The sequence below is a fragment of the Cydia amplana genome, chromosome 20 (genome assembly GCF_948474715.1).
Source record: "Cydia amplana chromosome 20, ilCydAmpl1.1, whole genome shotgun sequence".
Lineage (NCBI taxonomy): Eukaryota > Metazoa > Arthropoda > Insecta > Lepidoptera > Tortricidae > Cydia > Cydia amplana.
In genome coordinates this window covers 11280197-11294598 of record NC_086088.1, presented here as the reverse complement: position 1 = coordinate 11294598, position 14402 = coordinate 11280197, and the positions used below count along the sequence as shown (strand labels likewise).

The window sequence follows — 14402 nt, the reverse complement described above, 5'->3', positions numbered from 1 at the left end:
GCTTGTTATCGATACTTTTTAGGGTTCCGTACCTCAAAAGGAAAAAAAGCGGCCAAGTGCGAGTCGGACTCGCCCATGAAGGGTTCCGTATTTAGGGGATTTATGACGTATTAAAAAAAAACTAATTACTAGATCTCGTTCAAACCAATTTTCGGTGGAAGTTTGCATGGTAATATACATCATATATTTTTTTTAGTTTTATCACTCTCTTATTTAAGAAGTTACAGGGGGACACACACACATTTTACCACTTTGGAAGTGTCTCTCACGCAAACTATTCAGTTTAGAAAAAAATGATATTAGAAACCTCAATATCATTTTTGAAGACCTATCTATAGATACCCCACACGTATGGGTTTGATGAAAAGGGTTCTAAGTATGGGGAACCGCCAAAATTTATTGTTTTTCTTCTATTTTGGTGTGAAAATCTTAATGCGGTTCACAGAATACATCTACTTACCAAGTTTCAACAGTATAGTTCTTATAGTTTCGGAAAAAAGTGGCTGTGACATACGGACGGACAGACGGACAGACAGACAGACATGACGAATCCATAAGGGTTCCGTTTTTTGCCATTTAGCTACGGAACCCTAAAAATGACCACCCCCCCCCCTTTATCTCCGAAACTACTGGGTCTAAAATTATGAAAAAAATACACAAAATAGTTCTTTACCTATAGATGACAGGAAAACCTATTAGAACAGTGCAGTCAAGCGTGAGTCAGACTTAATTCGTTTTTGATATTGTTAAAAATTGTGTAATGTACGGAACTCTTGGAATGCGAGCCCGACTCGCACTTGGCCGGTTTTTTAAAATTAATCACTAGCATTAGTACGGTACGTTTTTGCCCCTGACAAACTCGGCTATGGACAGAATACTGTACCACTACCATCAGTTTGACACTGACATAAACGCCATCGAGAACGTAATTTACTTTCTATGCATCTCGCTCGTACTCGCTTATTAGGGCAAGCGAGATGTATAGAAAGTAAATTACGTTCTCGAAAGCGGTTTTATGTCAGTTTTGACACTGTCAGTGACTCATGGTACGGACTCTGGTTCGCCTCAGCTCCCAAACTCACTCTGTCTCGGTAAAGCTTTTGGAATTACACTCCAGTTTTAATTTATTTCCCGAATCGCATCTGCGGGAGTTTTTTGCTGATTGCATTATTTAGCGCCTGAGATGAGGTTTTCAGCGGATTCCGCCTTGAACTTTATGTAATGCCTGAAGGTTAGTGTCGCTACCATACAATAGAAGTTATACGCTCTCATTTTAAAACATTTTTGAAGTGAAAACTTCTGTAGCGGCGCTGTGCACTTTTTGAGGTGGGGAAAAAATGTTAAACTCGCGGCAGCATAAGACGATCACGTGACCGTAAGATTTAGATAGCCACTCATTTAGATTGCATTTAAATCAATAAAGAAAAACTCAATGACATTACATGAAAAACTGTTACATGTAATGTCATTGAGTTTTTCTTTATTGGTTTAAATGCCATCTAGTGAGTTTCGCTATACATAGTGCATTTTGCACTAGTCATTGAGTTTTCACTTCTGCCGGCACTCCCTGAGTGCAACCCGTTGTTTTTTAAATTACATGAAGGTGGTATAAAAAAGTACGTAACTTAATGCTTTATCTTTACATATTACTTAATAAAAAAATTGTATGGTACTATAAATCGTAAACATATGTGCCTAAATGATAAATAAGTGCAATAGGTATGTCCTAAATTAAAAAAAAAACGAAAAATATTTCTTTTGACTCTATTCGCTCTCCTGCGAATCAATTTAAGGGCGTATGGCACAAACGTATTCTCACCCGACGATATGTAATGTAACATTTTACATGCCTGTCGTCAGATTGTAACCTACTTTCACATCAGGTCATTCAAATGCCACTTTAATTATAATTACAGACTCATTTCCATAAGCGACTCGTGAGTTTTTAAGCTGAACTCATTAAAAAGTTCTTACCATGGAATTGGGTTGAAACTATGTTAGATCGATATTATACTATAGAATGAAATGGCAAAATTGTTGGAATAAACAAGCTTATAAAATCCCAAAATAATTACTGTAACGGTACATTTTTTGATATCTTTATAACATAGGTACGTTTCATGTTATTTTTCCTGTTTTATTTTGATTTTTGTACAATAAAGTGTTTTACTACTACTACTATTACTACGTTGAGACAGTCAGTCTCGAATTTGGTCTGAAGATCAACCGACTGAAAACCAAGATGATGGTCGTGAACCGCAACAACGTAAAGAAACCAAAAGCGATTGGAAACTGTGAAGTTGTATCATCATACATATACTTGGGGTCATTGGTCTCAGACAGCGGAGGCTCCGAAGATGAAATCAAGCGACGCATAGCTATTACTAGGTCTGCAATGGAGAAACTCGGTAAGATCTGGAGAGACCGTAACATCACAAAGGCAACGAAGACTCGCCTGGTAAGAGCTCTCGTCTTTCCAGTGTTGCTGTACGGTGCTGAAACGTGGACAGTAAGAGAGAGTGAACGGAAACGCATTGATGCTTTGGAAATGTGGTGCTGGAGAAGGATGCTGCGGATATCGTGGACTCAGCGTCGCACTAATATATCCATTCTCCAGGAGCTCAAGGTTACACTTCGGTGATGTTACGCGCAGGGAAGACGACGCCATGGAGAGGCTTGTTGTTCAGGGCAGAGTGGGTGGCACAAGACCCAGATTGCGGCCCTCAATGCGATGGACCGACCAAGTTAAAAATCTCACCGGATCACCTTTAAATCTGTGCGTGCGGAATGCAGAAAATAGAGAAGGATGGCGGGAAATAACGAAAAAAGCCGTACAACGACCCCAATGACCACGACTGCTCTGACAAGAGTATCCGACTAAGAAGAAGACTATTACTACGTTTTGTGAAAAAATAACAGTTAAAATTCATCAAAAACCCAAAAAGATTCATGATGTTTTGCTCAACTAAATTCATGTCAATAAGGGTAACATTCCATTTCTGACCGCAGCTGCACTACTGGTACTGAACGCGTCGCTGTTAGGCTGCGGTCGTACTGCAGACGCCGCACGCAGCCGACAACGTCACGTCGCACGCAGCGTCTGAATGGTGTGTTCGAGAATGCTCGGGAGTGGTCGTTTTCGCTCGCTGCGTGCGGCGTCCCCCCGCCAACACCATTCAGACGCTGCGTGCGACGTGACGTTGTCGGCTGCGTGCGGCGTCTGCAGTACGACCGCAGCCTTACTGTCAATTTCCATAGTAAAATGAACAGTAGTGCAGCTGCGGTTGGAAATGGACTGATTGGACTGTCACCTTAAAACAATTTAATTTGTGTCCCTTCTTATAGTAAACTAGCCGTTTGGTCAGTCATTTGCCACTAAGTAGTAAGTATAAAAAATACCTACATATAGATATGGAAGTTATCATAATAAAAAAACAAAGTTTTTTTTGACGTGAAAACTTCTTTAGCGGCGCTGTGCACTTTTTGACGTGGAGAAAAAATGTTAAACTCGCGACAGGACGTGACCGACAGATTGAAAATTCGTAAGACGGACATGTGATCTGATCGAAAAACTGTTACAATATGTCATTGAGTTTTCACTTCTGCCGGCACTCCCGGAGTGCAACTTGTTTTTTTTTATTGGAAAAAGGTAAGCATTTGACCACAATCTCACCTGATGTTAAGTGCCGATGCAGTCTAGGATGGAACATGCTTACCTACCTAAAAGATGTCTATTATATCACTCGGCTTAAACTAACAAAAGAAAGGAAACAGACAAATGTTGCGCCCTCGCTATCGATTTCCTTAAAAATAGCGACTCACCTCGTCAACGGCCTCTTTAGCCCACTTACGTCTAGACTCACTTAAAATCTAGATCATCAATTATTCCAGTCTTATACGGTACTGGCACTATCATGAGTAATGACATTACTTTGAAGAAATGACATTACTAGTGATAGTATTGGAATGACGGCAAGTAATGGAGTTAGTATATATATGCTTCAGTAGAGTTATATCAATCTATACGGCTACCATCAGTTTGGCACTGACATAAACGCCGTCGAGATGGTACTCGTAATTTACTTTCTATACATCTCGCTCGTACTCGCATATTAGTGCAAACGAGATGTATAGAAAGTAAATTACGTTCTCGATAGCGTAAATGTCAGTTTTGACACTGTCAGTGACTCATGGTACGGGCTCTAGTGACACTGAAAACGACATTACTATGGACAGTGTAAACTTTAGGTACTATACTTACCAAAAATATAAAATAATATATAATAATTTCAGCCTATATACGTCCCACTGGGCTATAGTCCCCACGCTAGCCCAATGCGGATAGGGGACTTCACATACACCTTTGAATTTCTTCGCAGATGTATGCAGGTTTCCTCACGATGTTTTCCTTCACCGAAAAGCTAGTGGTAAATATCAAATGATATTTCGTACATAAGTTCCGAAAACTCATTGGCACGAGCCAGGATTCGAACCCGCGACCTCCGGATTGAAAGTCGGACGTCATATCTACTCGGCCACCACCAAAAATAGAAAAGTAAAAAAAACGCGTACTTAATGATTATTTTTTACATTTTCTGGTAATAATTTGATATAATCTGGTAATAATGTACCTGCTTGGTATATGTAAATGTTAAGTTTCATGGCGCATTGGATTTGTCTGTAAGGTCATGTTGAAATAAATAAATAAGTAATTATTTGGGTAAAATAATTGAGTACCAACGTCTACTTAAACTTCATAAAATGTATTCCTATTCTCATTCGACTCACAAAGGCTCACCATTTTCAATGGTTTATTTTCACGTAGCAGCAAAACTAAAATCCAAAATAAAAAAGTTACGCAAGCTATGTAAACCGTATTAGTTTCCAAATCGGAACACAGAGTGTCCAATTTTCGCGAAACTAATAAAATGGCCAGAATACTGGGGGTGTTCCGGATAAGCCATGCTTCCCGTTAGATCGAATTATCCGGTAAGGTGTCCCATGATACTGTATTTCCTTTTGTTTATTTTTATTTTTGAGGCTGATTTTGTTTTAACAATTTGTTAAATGTTGTGTGTTGTTTGAGTACCCACAACACAAGCCTATTTGAGCTTACCGTGGGGCTTAGTGTAAGGCCTGAGTGGACGCTCGAGTTGGGCGTGCAGCGGGGCGGGGCGTGCGGCGTGCATGTTAAACAAATGCAAACGTATAGGAGCGGCCTTAGTGCACGCTGCTCAAATCACTTGCGAGCCCGACGCCACGCTGCACGCCCCGCCGAACGCTCCGCTTCGTGAGTCCACTCAGGCCTTACACTTAGTCAATTTGTGTAAGGATGTCCAATATTTATTTATTTAAATGTGTATTGTTTGCCCGCATTTTCGTCAGTCATAATTCATTTGGTTCAGAAACTCGTCACTTTTCAGGATTGCCATAAAGCAAACCTAACCTAACCTATCTATAGGATAACCTTACGAAAAACCTGAAAAGTTAAAAAGGGACCCTTTTTTGGGAAAAAAGGGACCCCGTAAATAAGAAAAATATTCTTTAAAAAAAATTGTCAATATATTTTTGAGGCAACACTTCTCGCTCGCACTAATATGTCAGTTCGAGCGAGATACATAGAAAGTTACGTAGACATTAGCTTATATGTCAGTATTGACACTGTCAGTGACTCGTGGTAAGGGTACTGTTAATAAAATAGTGCCGATATTTATCCTATGCCACTTAAGAAACCTAATCTTGTTTTAGGAGGCTCTAGCATTTACAAATGGCACTAAGTAATTGGAAGCACTTTACTATGTTATAATTCAGTGTTACCATCGGCAAAACAATAAATACCAACTACAGCAATTACAAGTTTATGGCAACACTCAATTTTAGTGCAATTACTGCGCCGCTCCATTTTAATTGAAAATGCATAAAGTTAACAGCTTAATTGAGGGTATTGTGGTTATCTAATGAAATTTAAATGTGTTACGTTTTAAGCATATTAAGGGCTCGATTCGGATTTTGAACTAGACATCTATGAGATATCTATAAGACATCACCAAGATACGACAACGATATTTTTAAGATCTAACCTGTCAAATTTGACATTTACGCGATTCTGGAGATACTCATCCAAGTCACATCTAATAGATATCTAATGGAAATAGTTCGTTCATACGATATTATAACGTAAAAGTGACATTGGTTGCCCGAATTGCGCTGCAAAAGAGAACTAGTTGATATCTAAACTATAACGTATCTAGAATGGATCTAGTACGTGTCGTCGCTTGTGAATATCTTGAAGTTCGAATACGGCAGTAAATGGTTGAAATTTTGGATAGTACAGATATTTATACAGTTGTAGAGGGCGTAAATAAGGAAGATATGCTAAATACATGTATGTATGTATAAACTCTTTAGTGTAACATACATTTATGGCACAGGACACGCAGTACAAAGGCGAACTTTAAGGGATTGCTTCCAGTTAACCTTTAAGTGATATTTAACACATTCAGTGCTACGAGCGTAGCCGACAACATGGGAAAACTCGTATGTGGCGAAAAGCGCTTACAAACAGTGAACCCGCCTAGCGGGCCGCTGGCAGTGAATATGTGTACGGTGACCCTTGCTACTTCAGATATTCTGAAAGTCTCAATACATCAAAAATATGAAATATTACGATGAAGCCGTCATGTTCATTTAAGATGCATTTAAAGTTAAGTTCGATACAGTCCATCTATTTATCATTCCAAACGTCATTACAAATAAAATATGATTTCGTATTGACAAAAGTTTTGTTTGACAACTTCTTTGAACTTTTAGAAAATATTAATACTACCTATTTTCAAAATAAAGCTCCCTAGCGCAGCATTCCGTCCGAAATGAAACATTTCAGCAGTAAATCTGGCCAAAGCGTGCACCGAGCAGATTGTAAGTAAAAAGTGTCCGCAAAAACGTCCTAATGTCCGGCTTAACGCACACATACACCACTAGTGATGTGACTGTTTGGACGAAATTTTATTTTAGAGATTAGCTGGCGACCCGCCCCGGCTTCGCACGGGTTAACAAATTATACATAAACCCTCCTCTTGAATCACTCTATCTATTACAAAAAATCGCATCAAAATCCGTTGCGTAATAGTTTTAAAGATCTAAGCATACATAGGGACAGACAGCGGAAAGCGACTTTGTTTTATGCTATGTCGTTAGAACTAGGATGATGACACATATTGAATTTGATAATAAATTCTAGTTGAAAAGGCAGATGATGGGTAGTTAATCACAAAAAAAACCACTAAAAATATTGAAATTATAAAAAATACAAGACCTCCATATTTAAGTATTTTTTAACTTCCAAAATGAAAAAACAAAATCTCTTCAAAGTGTGCATCAAGCAGATTCTGGGTAAAAAGTGGCGGCCGCTAGTGAATACACTCTTTGTAGGAAATTTGTTTTAGGAATAAATGTCATCTCGTTAGAAACCAATATATTTGGCCACTTGAGGGCTAGTGGTTTAATTTGTGTGTAAAAGTGACCATCTTAGCCCATGGCCAATGTGACGTTTTCAAACAAAAACGTTGGCTTTGTAACTGCAGGTATAATTTCTTGTTTTATTTAGTATATTCCCTAAAACGTTCGTGTTTAATTAGTATCTGTCCATGCTGTGAACGACAAAGGGGTAAATTGTGCAACGTGCAGGTCAAATTATGTCGTGGGCGGTGCAACGTCACTGCAATGCAAATGCACATTTACATATTCGGAACAAAGAACCTGATATTAAATACTGGCTGTGCCGCGTGTGTAGTTTTATTTATGGCAAATGGCACTGCTGGCGCCATCTATGATCAATTATACAAAATATATAGGTACTAAAACTTGGGTTGCTATAATACATAGTCAAAATAGTCATGTTGGAATTTTATTTATGGTATAAATAAATAAATAAAAATTCTTTATATCAGACTTTTGTCCATACGTATTACATACACAAAACTTACAGTTATGTTAGTAACACAAAACACTTAATAAAATAATATAAATAGTAAGTGCCATCTAACATTAATTATGATAGCATAGCGGGCTCAGCACGGTTCCATTTTTATCGAATATCACTATGCCCGTCACTTTCGCACTTACATACATACTTACTTGTTAGAACGTGACAGGCATGGTGACAAACGATAAAAATGCGACCGTGCTACCTAGGGTAGGTAATTTAAAAAGCTGTCTATGTTATTATTTACCGAAAGCTAGGAACTTTTATTTACTTAGTCAACACCAATGTTTATCAAGTATGGATTCATGTCTTTTATTCAATTTTATTTTGAATATTTTTCGGAGAAATCTAGGCCAATTCAAACTTATATTGTAATATCAAAATTAAGTATATCTAAATGATGTCATTTTGATGTCACTATGTAAGTTTGAATATGCTGGGAACCTCCTACTGTTAGGCAAAATAGGGAGTCAAAATCAGGACTTTTGAAAGCCTTTTGGCTAACCTTTGCGACCGCCATAATAGCCGAAACTCCCCAAAAAATCGCCACATCACTACACATTACTCACAACTTAATAACACCTCCCGCTAAAAGCAATCCGATGTCCTCTGTTTGACCAGCACTCGACTCGAGAGTCGGCCGTCCCTCTCTAAACACTGCCGACGGACAGGGACCGAGCGGTCGTTAAAACTTTTCTAAGACGAGATTCCTTTTTTTGCGAAACGAGATAGTTTCGGAGGCGTATTTGGAGTTTTTAAGCGATTTCTTGCCCTCTTCACGGGATTTTATTTCCTCTTCACTTAAATTGTTTACTTTTACGTAATTTAAGTAAGTACAGTCAGCAGCAATAGTTCCTAAGCGGGCGAGGTGTTCAAAATGATCTTGACGCGACTTTATTAATAGCGCGTCAAGGTAATTATGAACGCCTCGCCCGTTTAGCAACTTCTGCTGCTGACTAAATAAGTGTGTTATTTTGTAAATATTGGTACGTTATTATTTGGCACTTTAATTAAATGATAAAAAAAACAAATGAGTAGTGGTAGAGCCAACAAAATGATAATTTTCATGTTAATATAAAGATAAGTTTCAAGATTTCAATCCTGAAAGAAATAAGCATTACTAAAGTATTTATATTTCATTATCTTTTGCCATTAAAATGTTAGAAAACTTTACTTAAAATTCCTTTTAAAACAGTCAAACACATAATGTAACATGCTTAATTGTCACTACTAAAATATTTTGAATAATCCTCAAAATTAAAATATCTTTCCAAACTTGGACTAAACTTTAAAAAACCGTTAATTTTACAACCAAGATCATGAGCATGCATAAAAACTCCGATTTTGTAAAAAGTCCGGCCAAGTTCGCAGTTTAACGATGGAACTTCGTCGGGTTCGATATCAAGGAGAGTTTTAATCTTTAATTTTTACATTCAGAGCTTGGCTCTCGGCCAGACTGGGCCTAGTCGACGTTAAGGATGATAGGAGGAAAGAATTCTAGTCCTCTCTTCATCGGTTTTACCAACTTGAATGAATATTATAGGACATTCTTACACAGATTGACTAAGTCCCACAGTAAGCTCAAGAAGGCTTGTGTTGTGGGTACTCAGACAACGATATTATTATAATATACAAATACATAGAAAACACCCAAGAATTAGGAACAAATATCGGTGCTCATCACACAAATAAATGCCCTTACCGGGATTCGAACCCAGGACCGCGGCTTCACAGGCAGGGTCACCCACTAGGCCAGACCAGTCGTCAAACTTGAAAGTTGCCGAAATGGAGCCGAAATACAACCCTTCCACAGAATAGACGTACAACATGATTCTGGCTGCCAAGTTTGTGCAAAGTTAAAGTGGTCAGGAATTATTTTTATGATAAGTAGATGAATGTGGATTAAATATTTGGCAAATCTAATTTTCTATTGTCATCCTCCGCTGCGTACGCACTCCAACCTTTTCGGCACATTCCGAAATTAATACGAAACTTCCGCTTTGCGGTACAGTCGCCATCAGATATATCGGAGCGGCCGTGGTGCTCCAAAATATCGGAACACTCACTCTAACGCCTTGACAATAACAGCATGTCCAAGATGTTTGTGACCACCTCCTTGGCCGCTCCGATATATTTGATGGCGACTGTACAAATAAAAGACTTTAGGACGATACGCCTCAAGAGCATTAGGTATATGCACGCTGCTCTGCTGGACAGCGGCCTATTGTCACTAATCAATTCGGAACACTCACGAAACTTAAACTTAAACACCCTCCCGCGTCTCCCTCGCATTTCGCGTTCGAAAATTACAGCCATATTCGAACTTTAAGATACGTCAAATATTAGATATCTAAAAGATATGGATCGGATATGTCAGTGTGAAATAAGCGTCAAAAGTGAATTTTTTGTTTGAAGAAACGTCACTTTTGACACTTGTTCGACACTGACATACCCGATCGTTATCGTTTAGATATCTAATATTTGACGTATCTTAAAGTTCGAATATGGCCGTTATTTGAATTTGAAATCGGAAATCTGCCGCAAAACACCCTGTAGCATGGCAATAAATTGTCATTACAGAATGTGACTGGTTCGCAGAGAGTTACAATCGTTCTGTTTGTTTCGTGCTATTTGGGCGAATTTAGAGTTTTGGCAGAGTAGATTTATGAAGAGTAGCCTATGTTAGAACAGTGCGAGTTAAATATAAGCGTTTAAAGGGTTGCGAACTACGTTGAGGCATACAGAACGTTTAAGGTGTTCGGATTTCAATTGCAGCTGCATATTTTTATTTTTTATTTATTTTATTTTATTATAAATGGGCTTACTCATGGCCACAGTCTAGCGTTGCGCCGTTGTTGTTGCTGTGCTGCTGCTGTATGTGTCAATTTCCTTGATAAAACGAGTGATGGAATGAACGTCGCCAGCAGTAATGAGGCGGTTAACTTCACTTATTTTATATACAGCGGCAGCAACAATGACATCAGAACGTCACCTTAATGAAACGCTTAATGTCATCGATTTTTAGTGTTAGAATATAAAATATGAAAACATGAATTACTTTTTTCCATATCACTACATAGTATAAAACAAAGTTGCTTCCCGCTGTCTGTCTGTCCCTGTGTATGCTTAGATCTTTAAAACTACGCAACGGATTTTGATGCGGTTTTTTTAAATAGATACTTAGAGTGATTCAAGAGGAAGGTTTATGTATAATTTTATAACCCGTGCGAAGTCGGGGCGGGTAGCTAGTTATTTCATAAAACAAGACTGATTTTAGTAGACTACATTTTTTATACGTCCGTATGATATACTCGTATCATAGATTTTTCCCCTTAATTTGACCTTCCGCGTGCTTTATGTAATATATCCGAAACAACACTCCGTAACTCCCAATTAGCGTACAGGAAAACCAAACTAGAACCATCTGAAACCTCCATAAACCCCAACATTCCACTAACATATACCGTGCAATAAATAAATATACTTTATATTAAGACCTTCCAAAATAGTCTAACCAGCGCATTCTATCCCCGTATCCAATAAGACAGATTTCCGTAGGGTTTGTAATAGACTTACGCCTGTTTGGATTAAGGTCTCGGTAGCCTAGTTGGCACGCTGCCAGCAGCCTTGACACCACACAGAGGCTGCTGGATCCCCGGGGACGAAATGGCCAAAAACGATTGAGCCAAAGGTTGGCGCATGTTCGAAATTCTGCGTTGGATTTTTGGAATTCTTAGTTGGGAGTCGACAAACTTGTCACGATAAAAGAGACACTTGACAAGACAACATGCCAACGAAAATAGGGTTCTAGTCAAAAAGGTGACTGAGGGCCCGATTCGGATTTTGAAATAGACATCTATTAGATATCTTTTAGACATCACCAAGATACGATAACGATATGTTTAAGATCTAACCTGTCAAATTTGACATTTCCGCGATTCTGGAGATACTCTTGAACGATTTCCACAAGACATGACTTAGAGATCCAATTCACATCTAATAGATATCTAACTCCATCTAACGTAAAAGTGACATTGGTTGCCCGAATTGCGCTGCAAAAGAGAACTAGTTGATATCTAAACTATAAAGTATCTAGAATGGATCTAGTACGTGTCGTCTCTTGTGAATATCTCGAAGTTCGAATACGGCAGTTTGTTTAATACCACTCCGGGCTGAGATTTCCGACACTTCGTTTTCTAAGTATGACCGGTGACCGGTGTGATCGGTTATCACGTCATGCTTCACTAAAGTCTATTTTTTAATTCGGTAGACTGAAATGACAGTTAATAGTATGAACATGAAATGTCATTTCATACTATTAACTGTCATTTCAGTCTACCGAATTAAAAAATAGACTTTACATAGTATAAAACAAAGTCGCTTCCCGCTGTCTGTCTGTCCCTATGTATGCTTGGATCTTTAAAACTTCGCAACGGATTTTGAAGCGGTTTTATTAATAGATAGAGTGATTCAAGAGGAAGGTTTATGTATAATTTGTTAACCCGTGCGAAGCCGGGGCGGGTCGCTAGTTTTATATAAAACGAAGTCTTAGAAGCCTCGGTCCGGACCTGGGCTAGGCCAAGTAGACAATCGTTTGCGCTACGATAACGATACGTTTTGTCTATAACTCTTCCACATTAGTGCGACAGTGACAAATTGCGTTTTGTTAGCTACGCCGCAAACGATTGGCATGATGGCTGCGCACCCTGAACCGTTCAGCGTGAATCATCTTTACTTTAAATAACATCATCATCTTCCTCGCGTTGTCCCGGCATTTTGCCACGGCTCATGGGAGCCTGGGGTCCGCTTGGCAATTAATCCCAGGAATTGGCGTGGGCACTGGTTTTTACGAAAGCGACTGCCATCTGACCTTCCAACCCAGAGGGTAAACTAGGCCCGTATTGGGATTAGTCCGGTTTCCTCACGATGTTTTCCTTCACCGAAAAGCGACTGGTAAATATCAAATGATATTTCGTACATAAGTTCCGAAAAACGCATTGGTACGAGCCGGGGTTCGAACCGCGACCTCCGGATTGCAAGTTGCACGCTCTTACCGCTAGGCCACTAGCGCTTCACTTTAAATAACGTTAGTTTAAATTTAATCTCAGAGTAGTTCATATAGAAGTACGTACTCGTATTAATTCCAGTATTATATGTAAGACGAGTGTTATTTGGCATATTGGCCATGTGTCTTAACTTTATTAGTCAGCCACGTGTTGAATTCCTAAACAGCTGCCTTTATTACCTATAAAGGTTTATGATACTTTTAGTACTTATCCTAAAGCTGTATAACATGAAAGAGGAATGAGATGTTAGCAATATAATATATGTATAAGTTTATGGTGGTGAATGTGTGGTGAACTACGTAGGTAGTTTCTTTTTTTTATAGCAGAACTAAAAGTTGTAGTTGCTTTTTAAGGTAAAAAGAACAAGAGTTAACTTTCTTTTTAGTATGTATATTAAATGTGTGTGTTTTTACCCTCCTGTCGGTAATGTAACAAAAAAATACCCTTTTAAGTGCACCAATAAGACCTTTAAAAAAATTGTTTCATAACATAACCTGCTAAGACCCCGCATACAAATTTTTGTACATATTCCAAAAAATATTTTAAACGTTCATTAAGTAACTAAGGGTTCCAAATTCAAAAACAAAACAAATGCCTCTGGGTCTCAGGAGGTTAAAATAAAAGTTTAACTTTATTTAATAAATAAATATAATAAATGATATTCTTAATTTACTAAATTTCACCATCGTAAGGTCTTTTGAATACTGGAAAATAGTTGTTAGTTATCAGGACCATATAATTAATATACAGGATGCCCAGTAATTAATGGATAACCATCTAATGGTCCAGAAAATGCCCTTATAGGTCTAGTAAAAGTTTCGTGGTTTTCGAGATAATCGAACTTTTCTGTCTTTTTTAATAGCTAGCACCATACTTCAAATTTAGAAAAGTGCGATTATCTCGAAAACCACGAAACTTTTACTAGACCTATAAGTGCATTTTCTGGACCAGCCTAAGGTGCCCTGTCGGTGGTTAGAAGGTTATCCATTAATTACTGTGCACCCTGTATAGGTAGGTACGTATTTCTGTACGGATATGATGGTCGTTCTTGTCTACGTGACAGCGTGATAAAACGGTGTCCCTCACTCTATCCCGGTGTGTTAAAAAGGGACGGTAATTTTGTCACGTCTATAACCATATTACGCCTGCAGTGCTGGTAGCATAGTAAACTTTGTTGTTTGTGTTTTGTTGTGTGTGATGTCAAACTACGATTTTTTTAATGTGTTAGCTAATAAGCATACGAACCGCCTTGATAGGAAGCGGTCACCATTGCTCATGGACATAAGAAACATCACAAGAGCTACTTATGCGTTGTCAAATCTTGAGAACCCTGAATATTTGCTTCTTGAAGA

General features: G+C 38.4%; 1 protein-coding gene across 2 annotated transcripts in view; it reads right to left on the bottom strand.

The window, feature by feature from the left end:
- Positions 1–14402, bottom strand: part of LOC134657521 (complexin) — a 138487-nt gene that overhangs the window by 57692 nt on the left and 66393 nt on the right. The gene's annotated exons all lie outside the window — the stretch shown is intronic.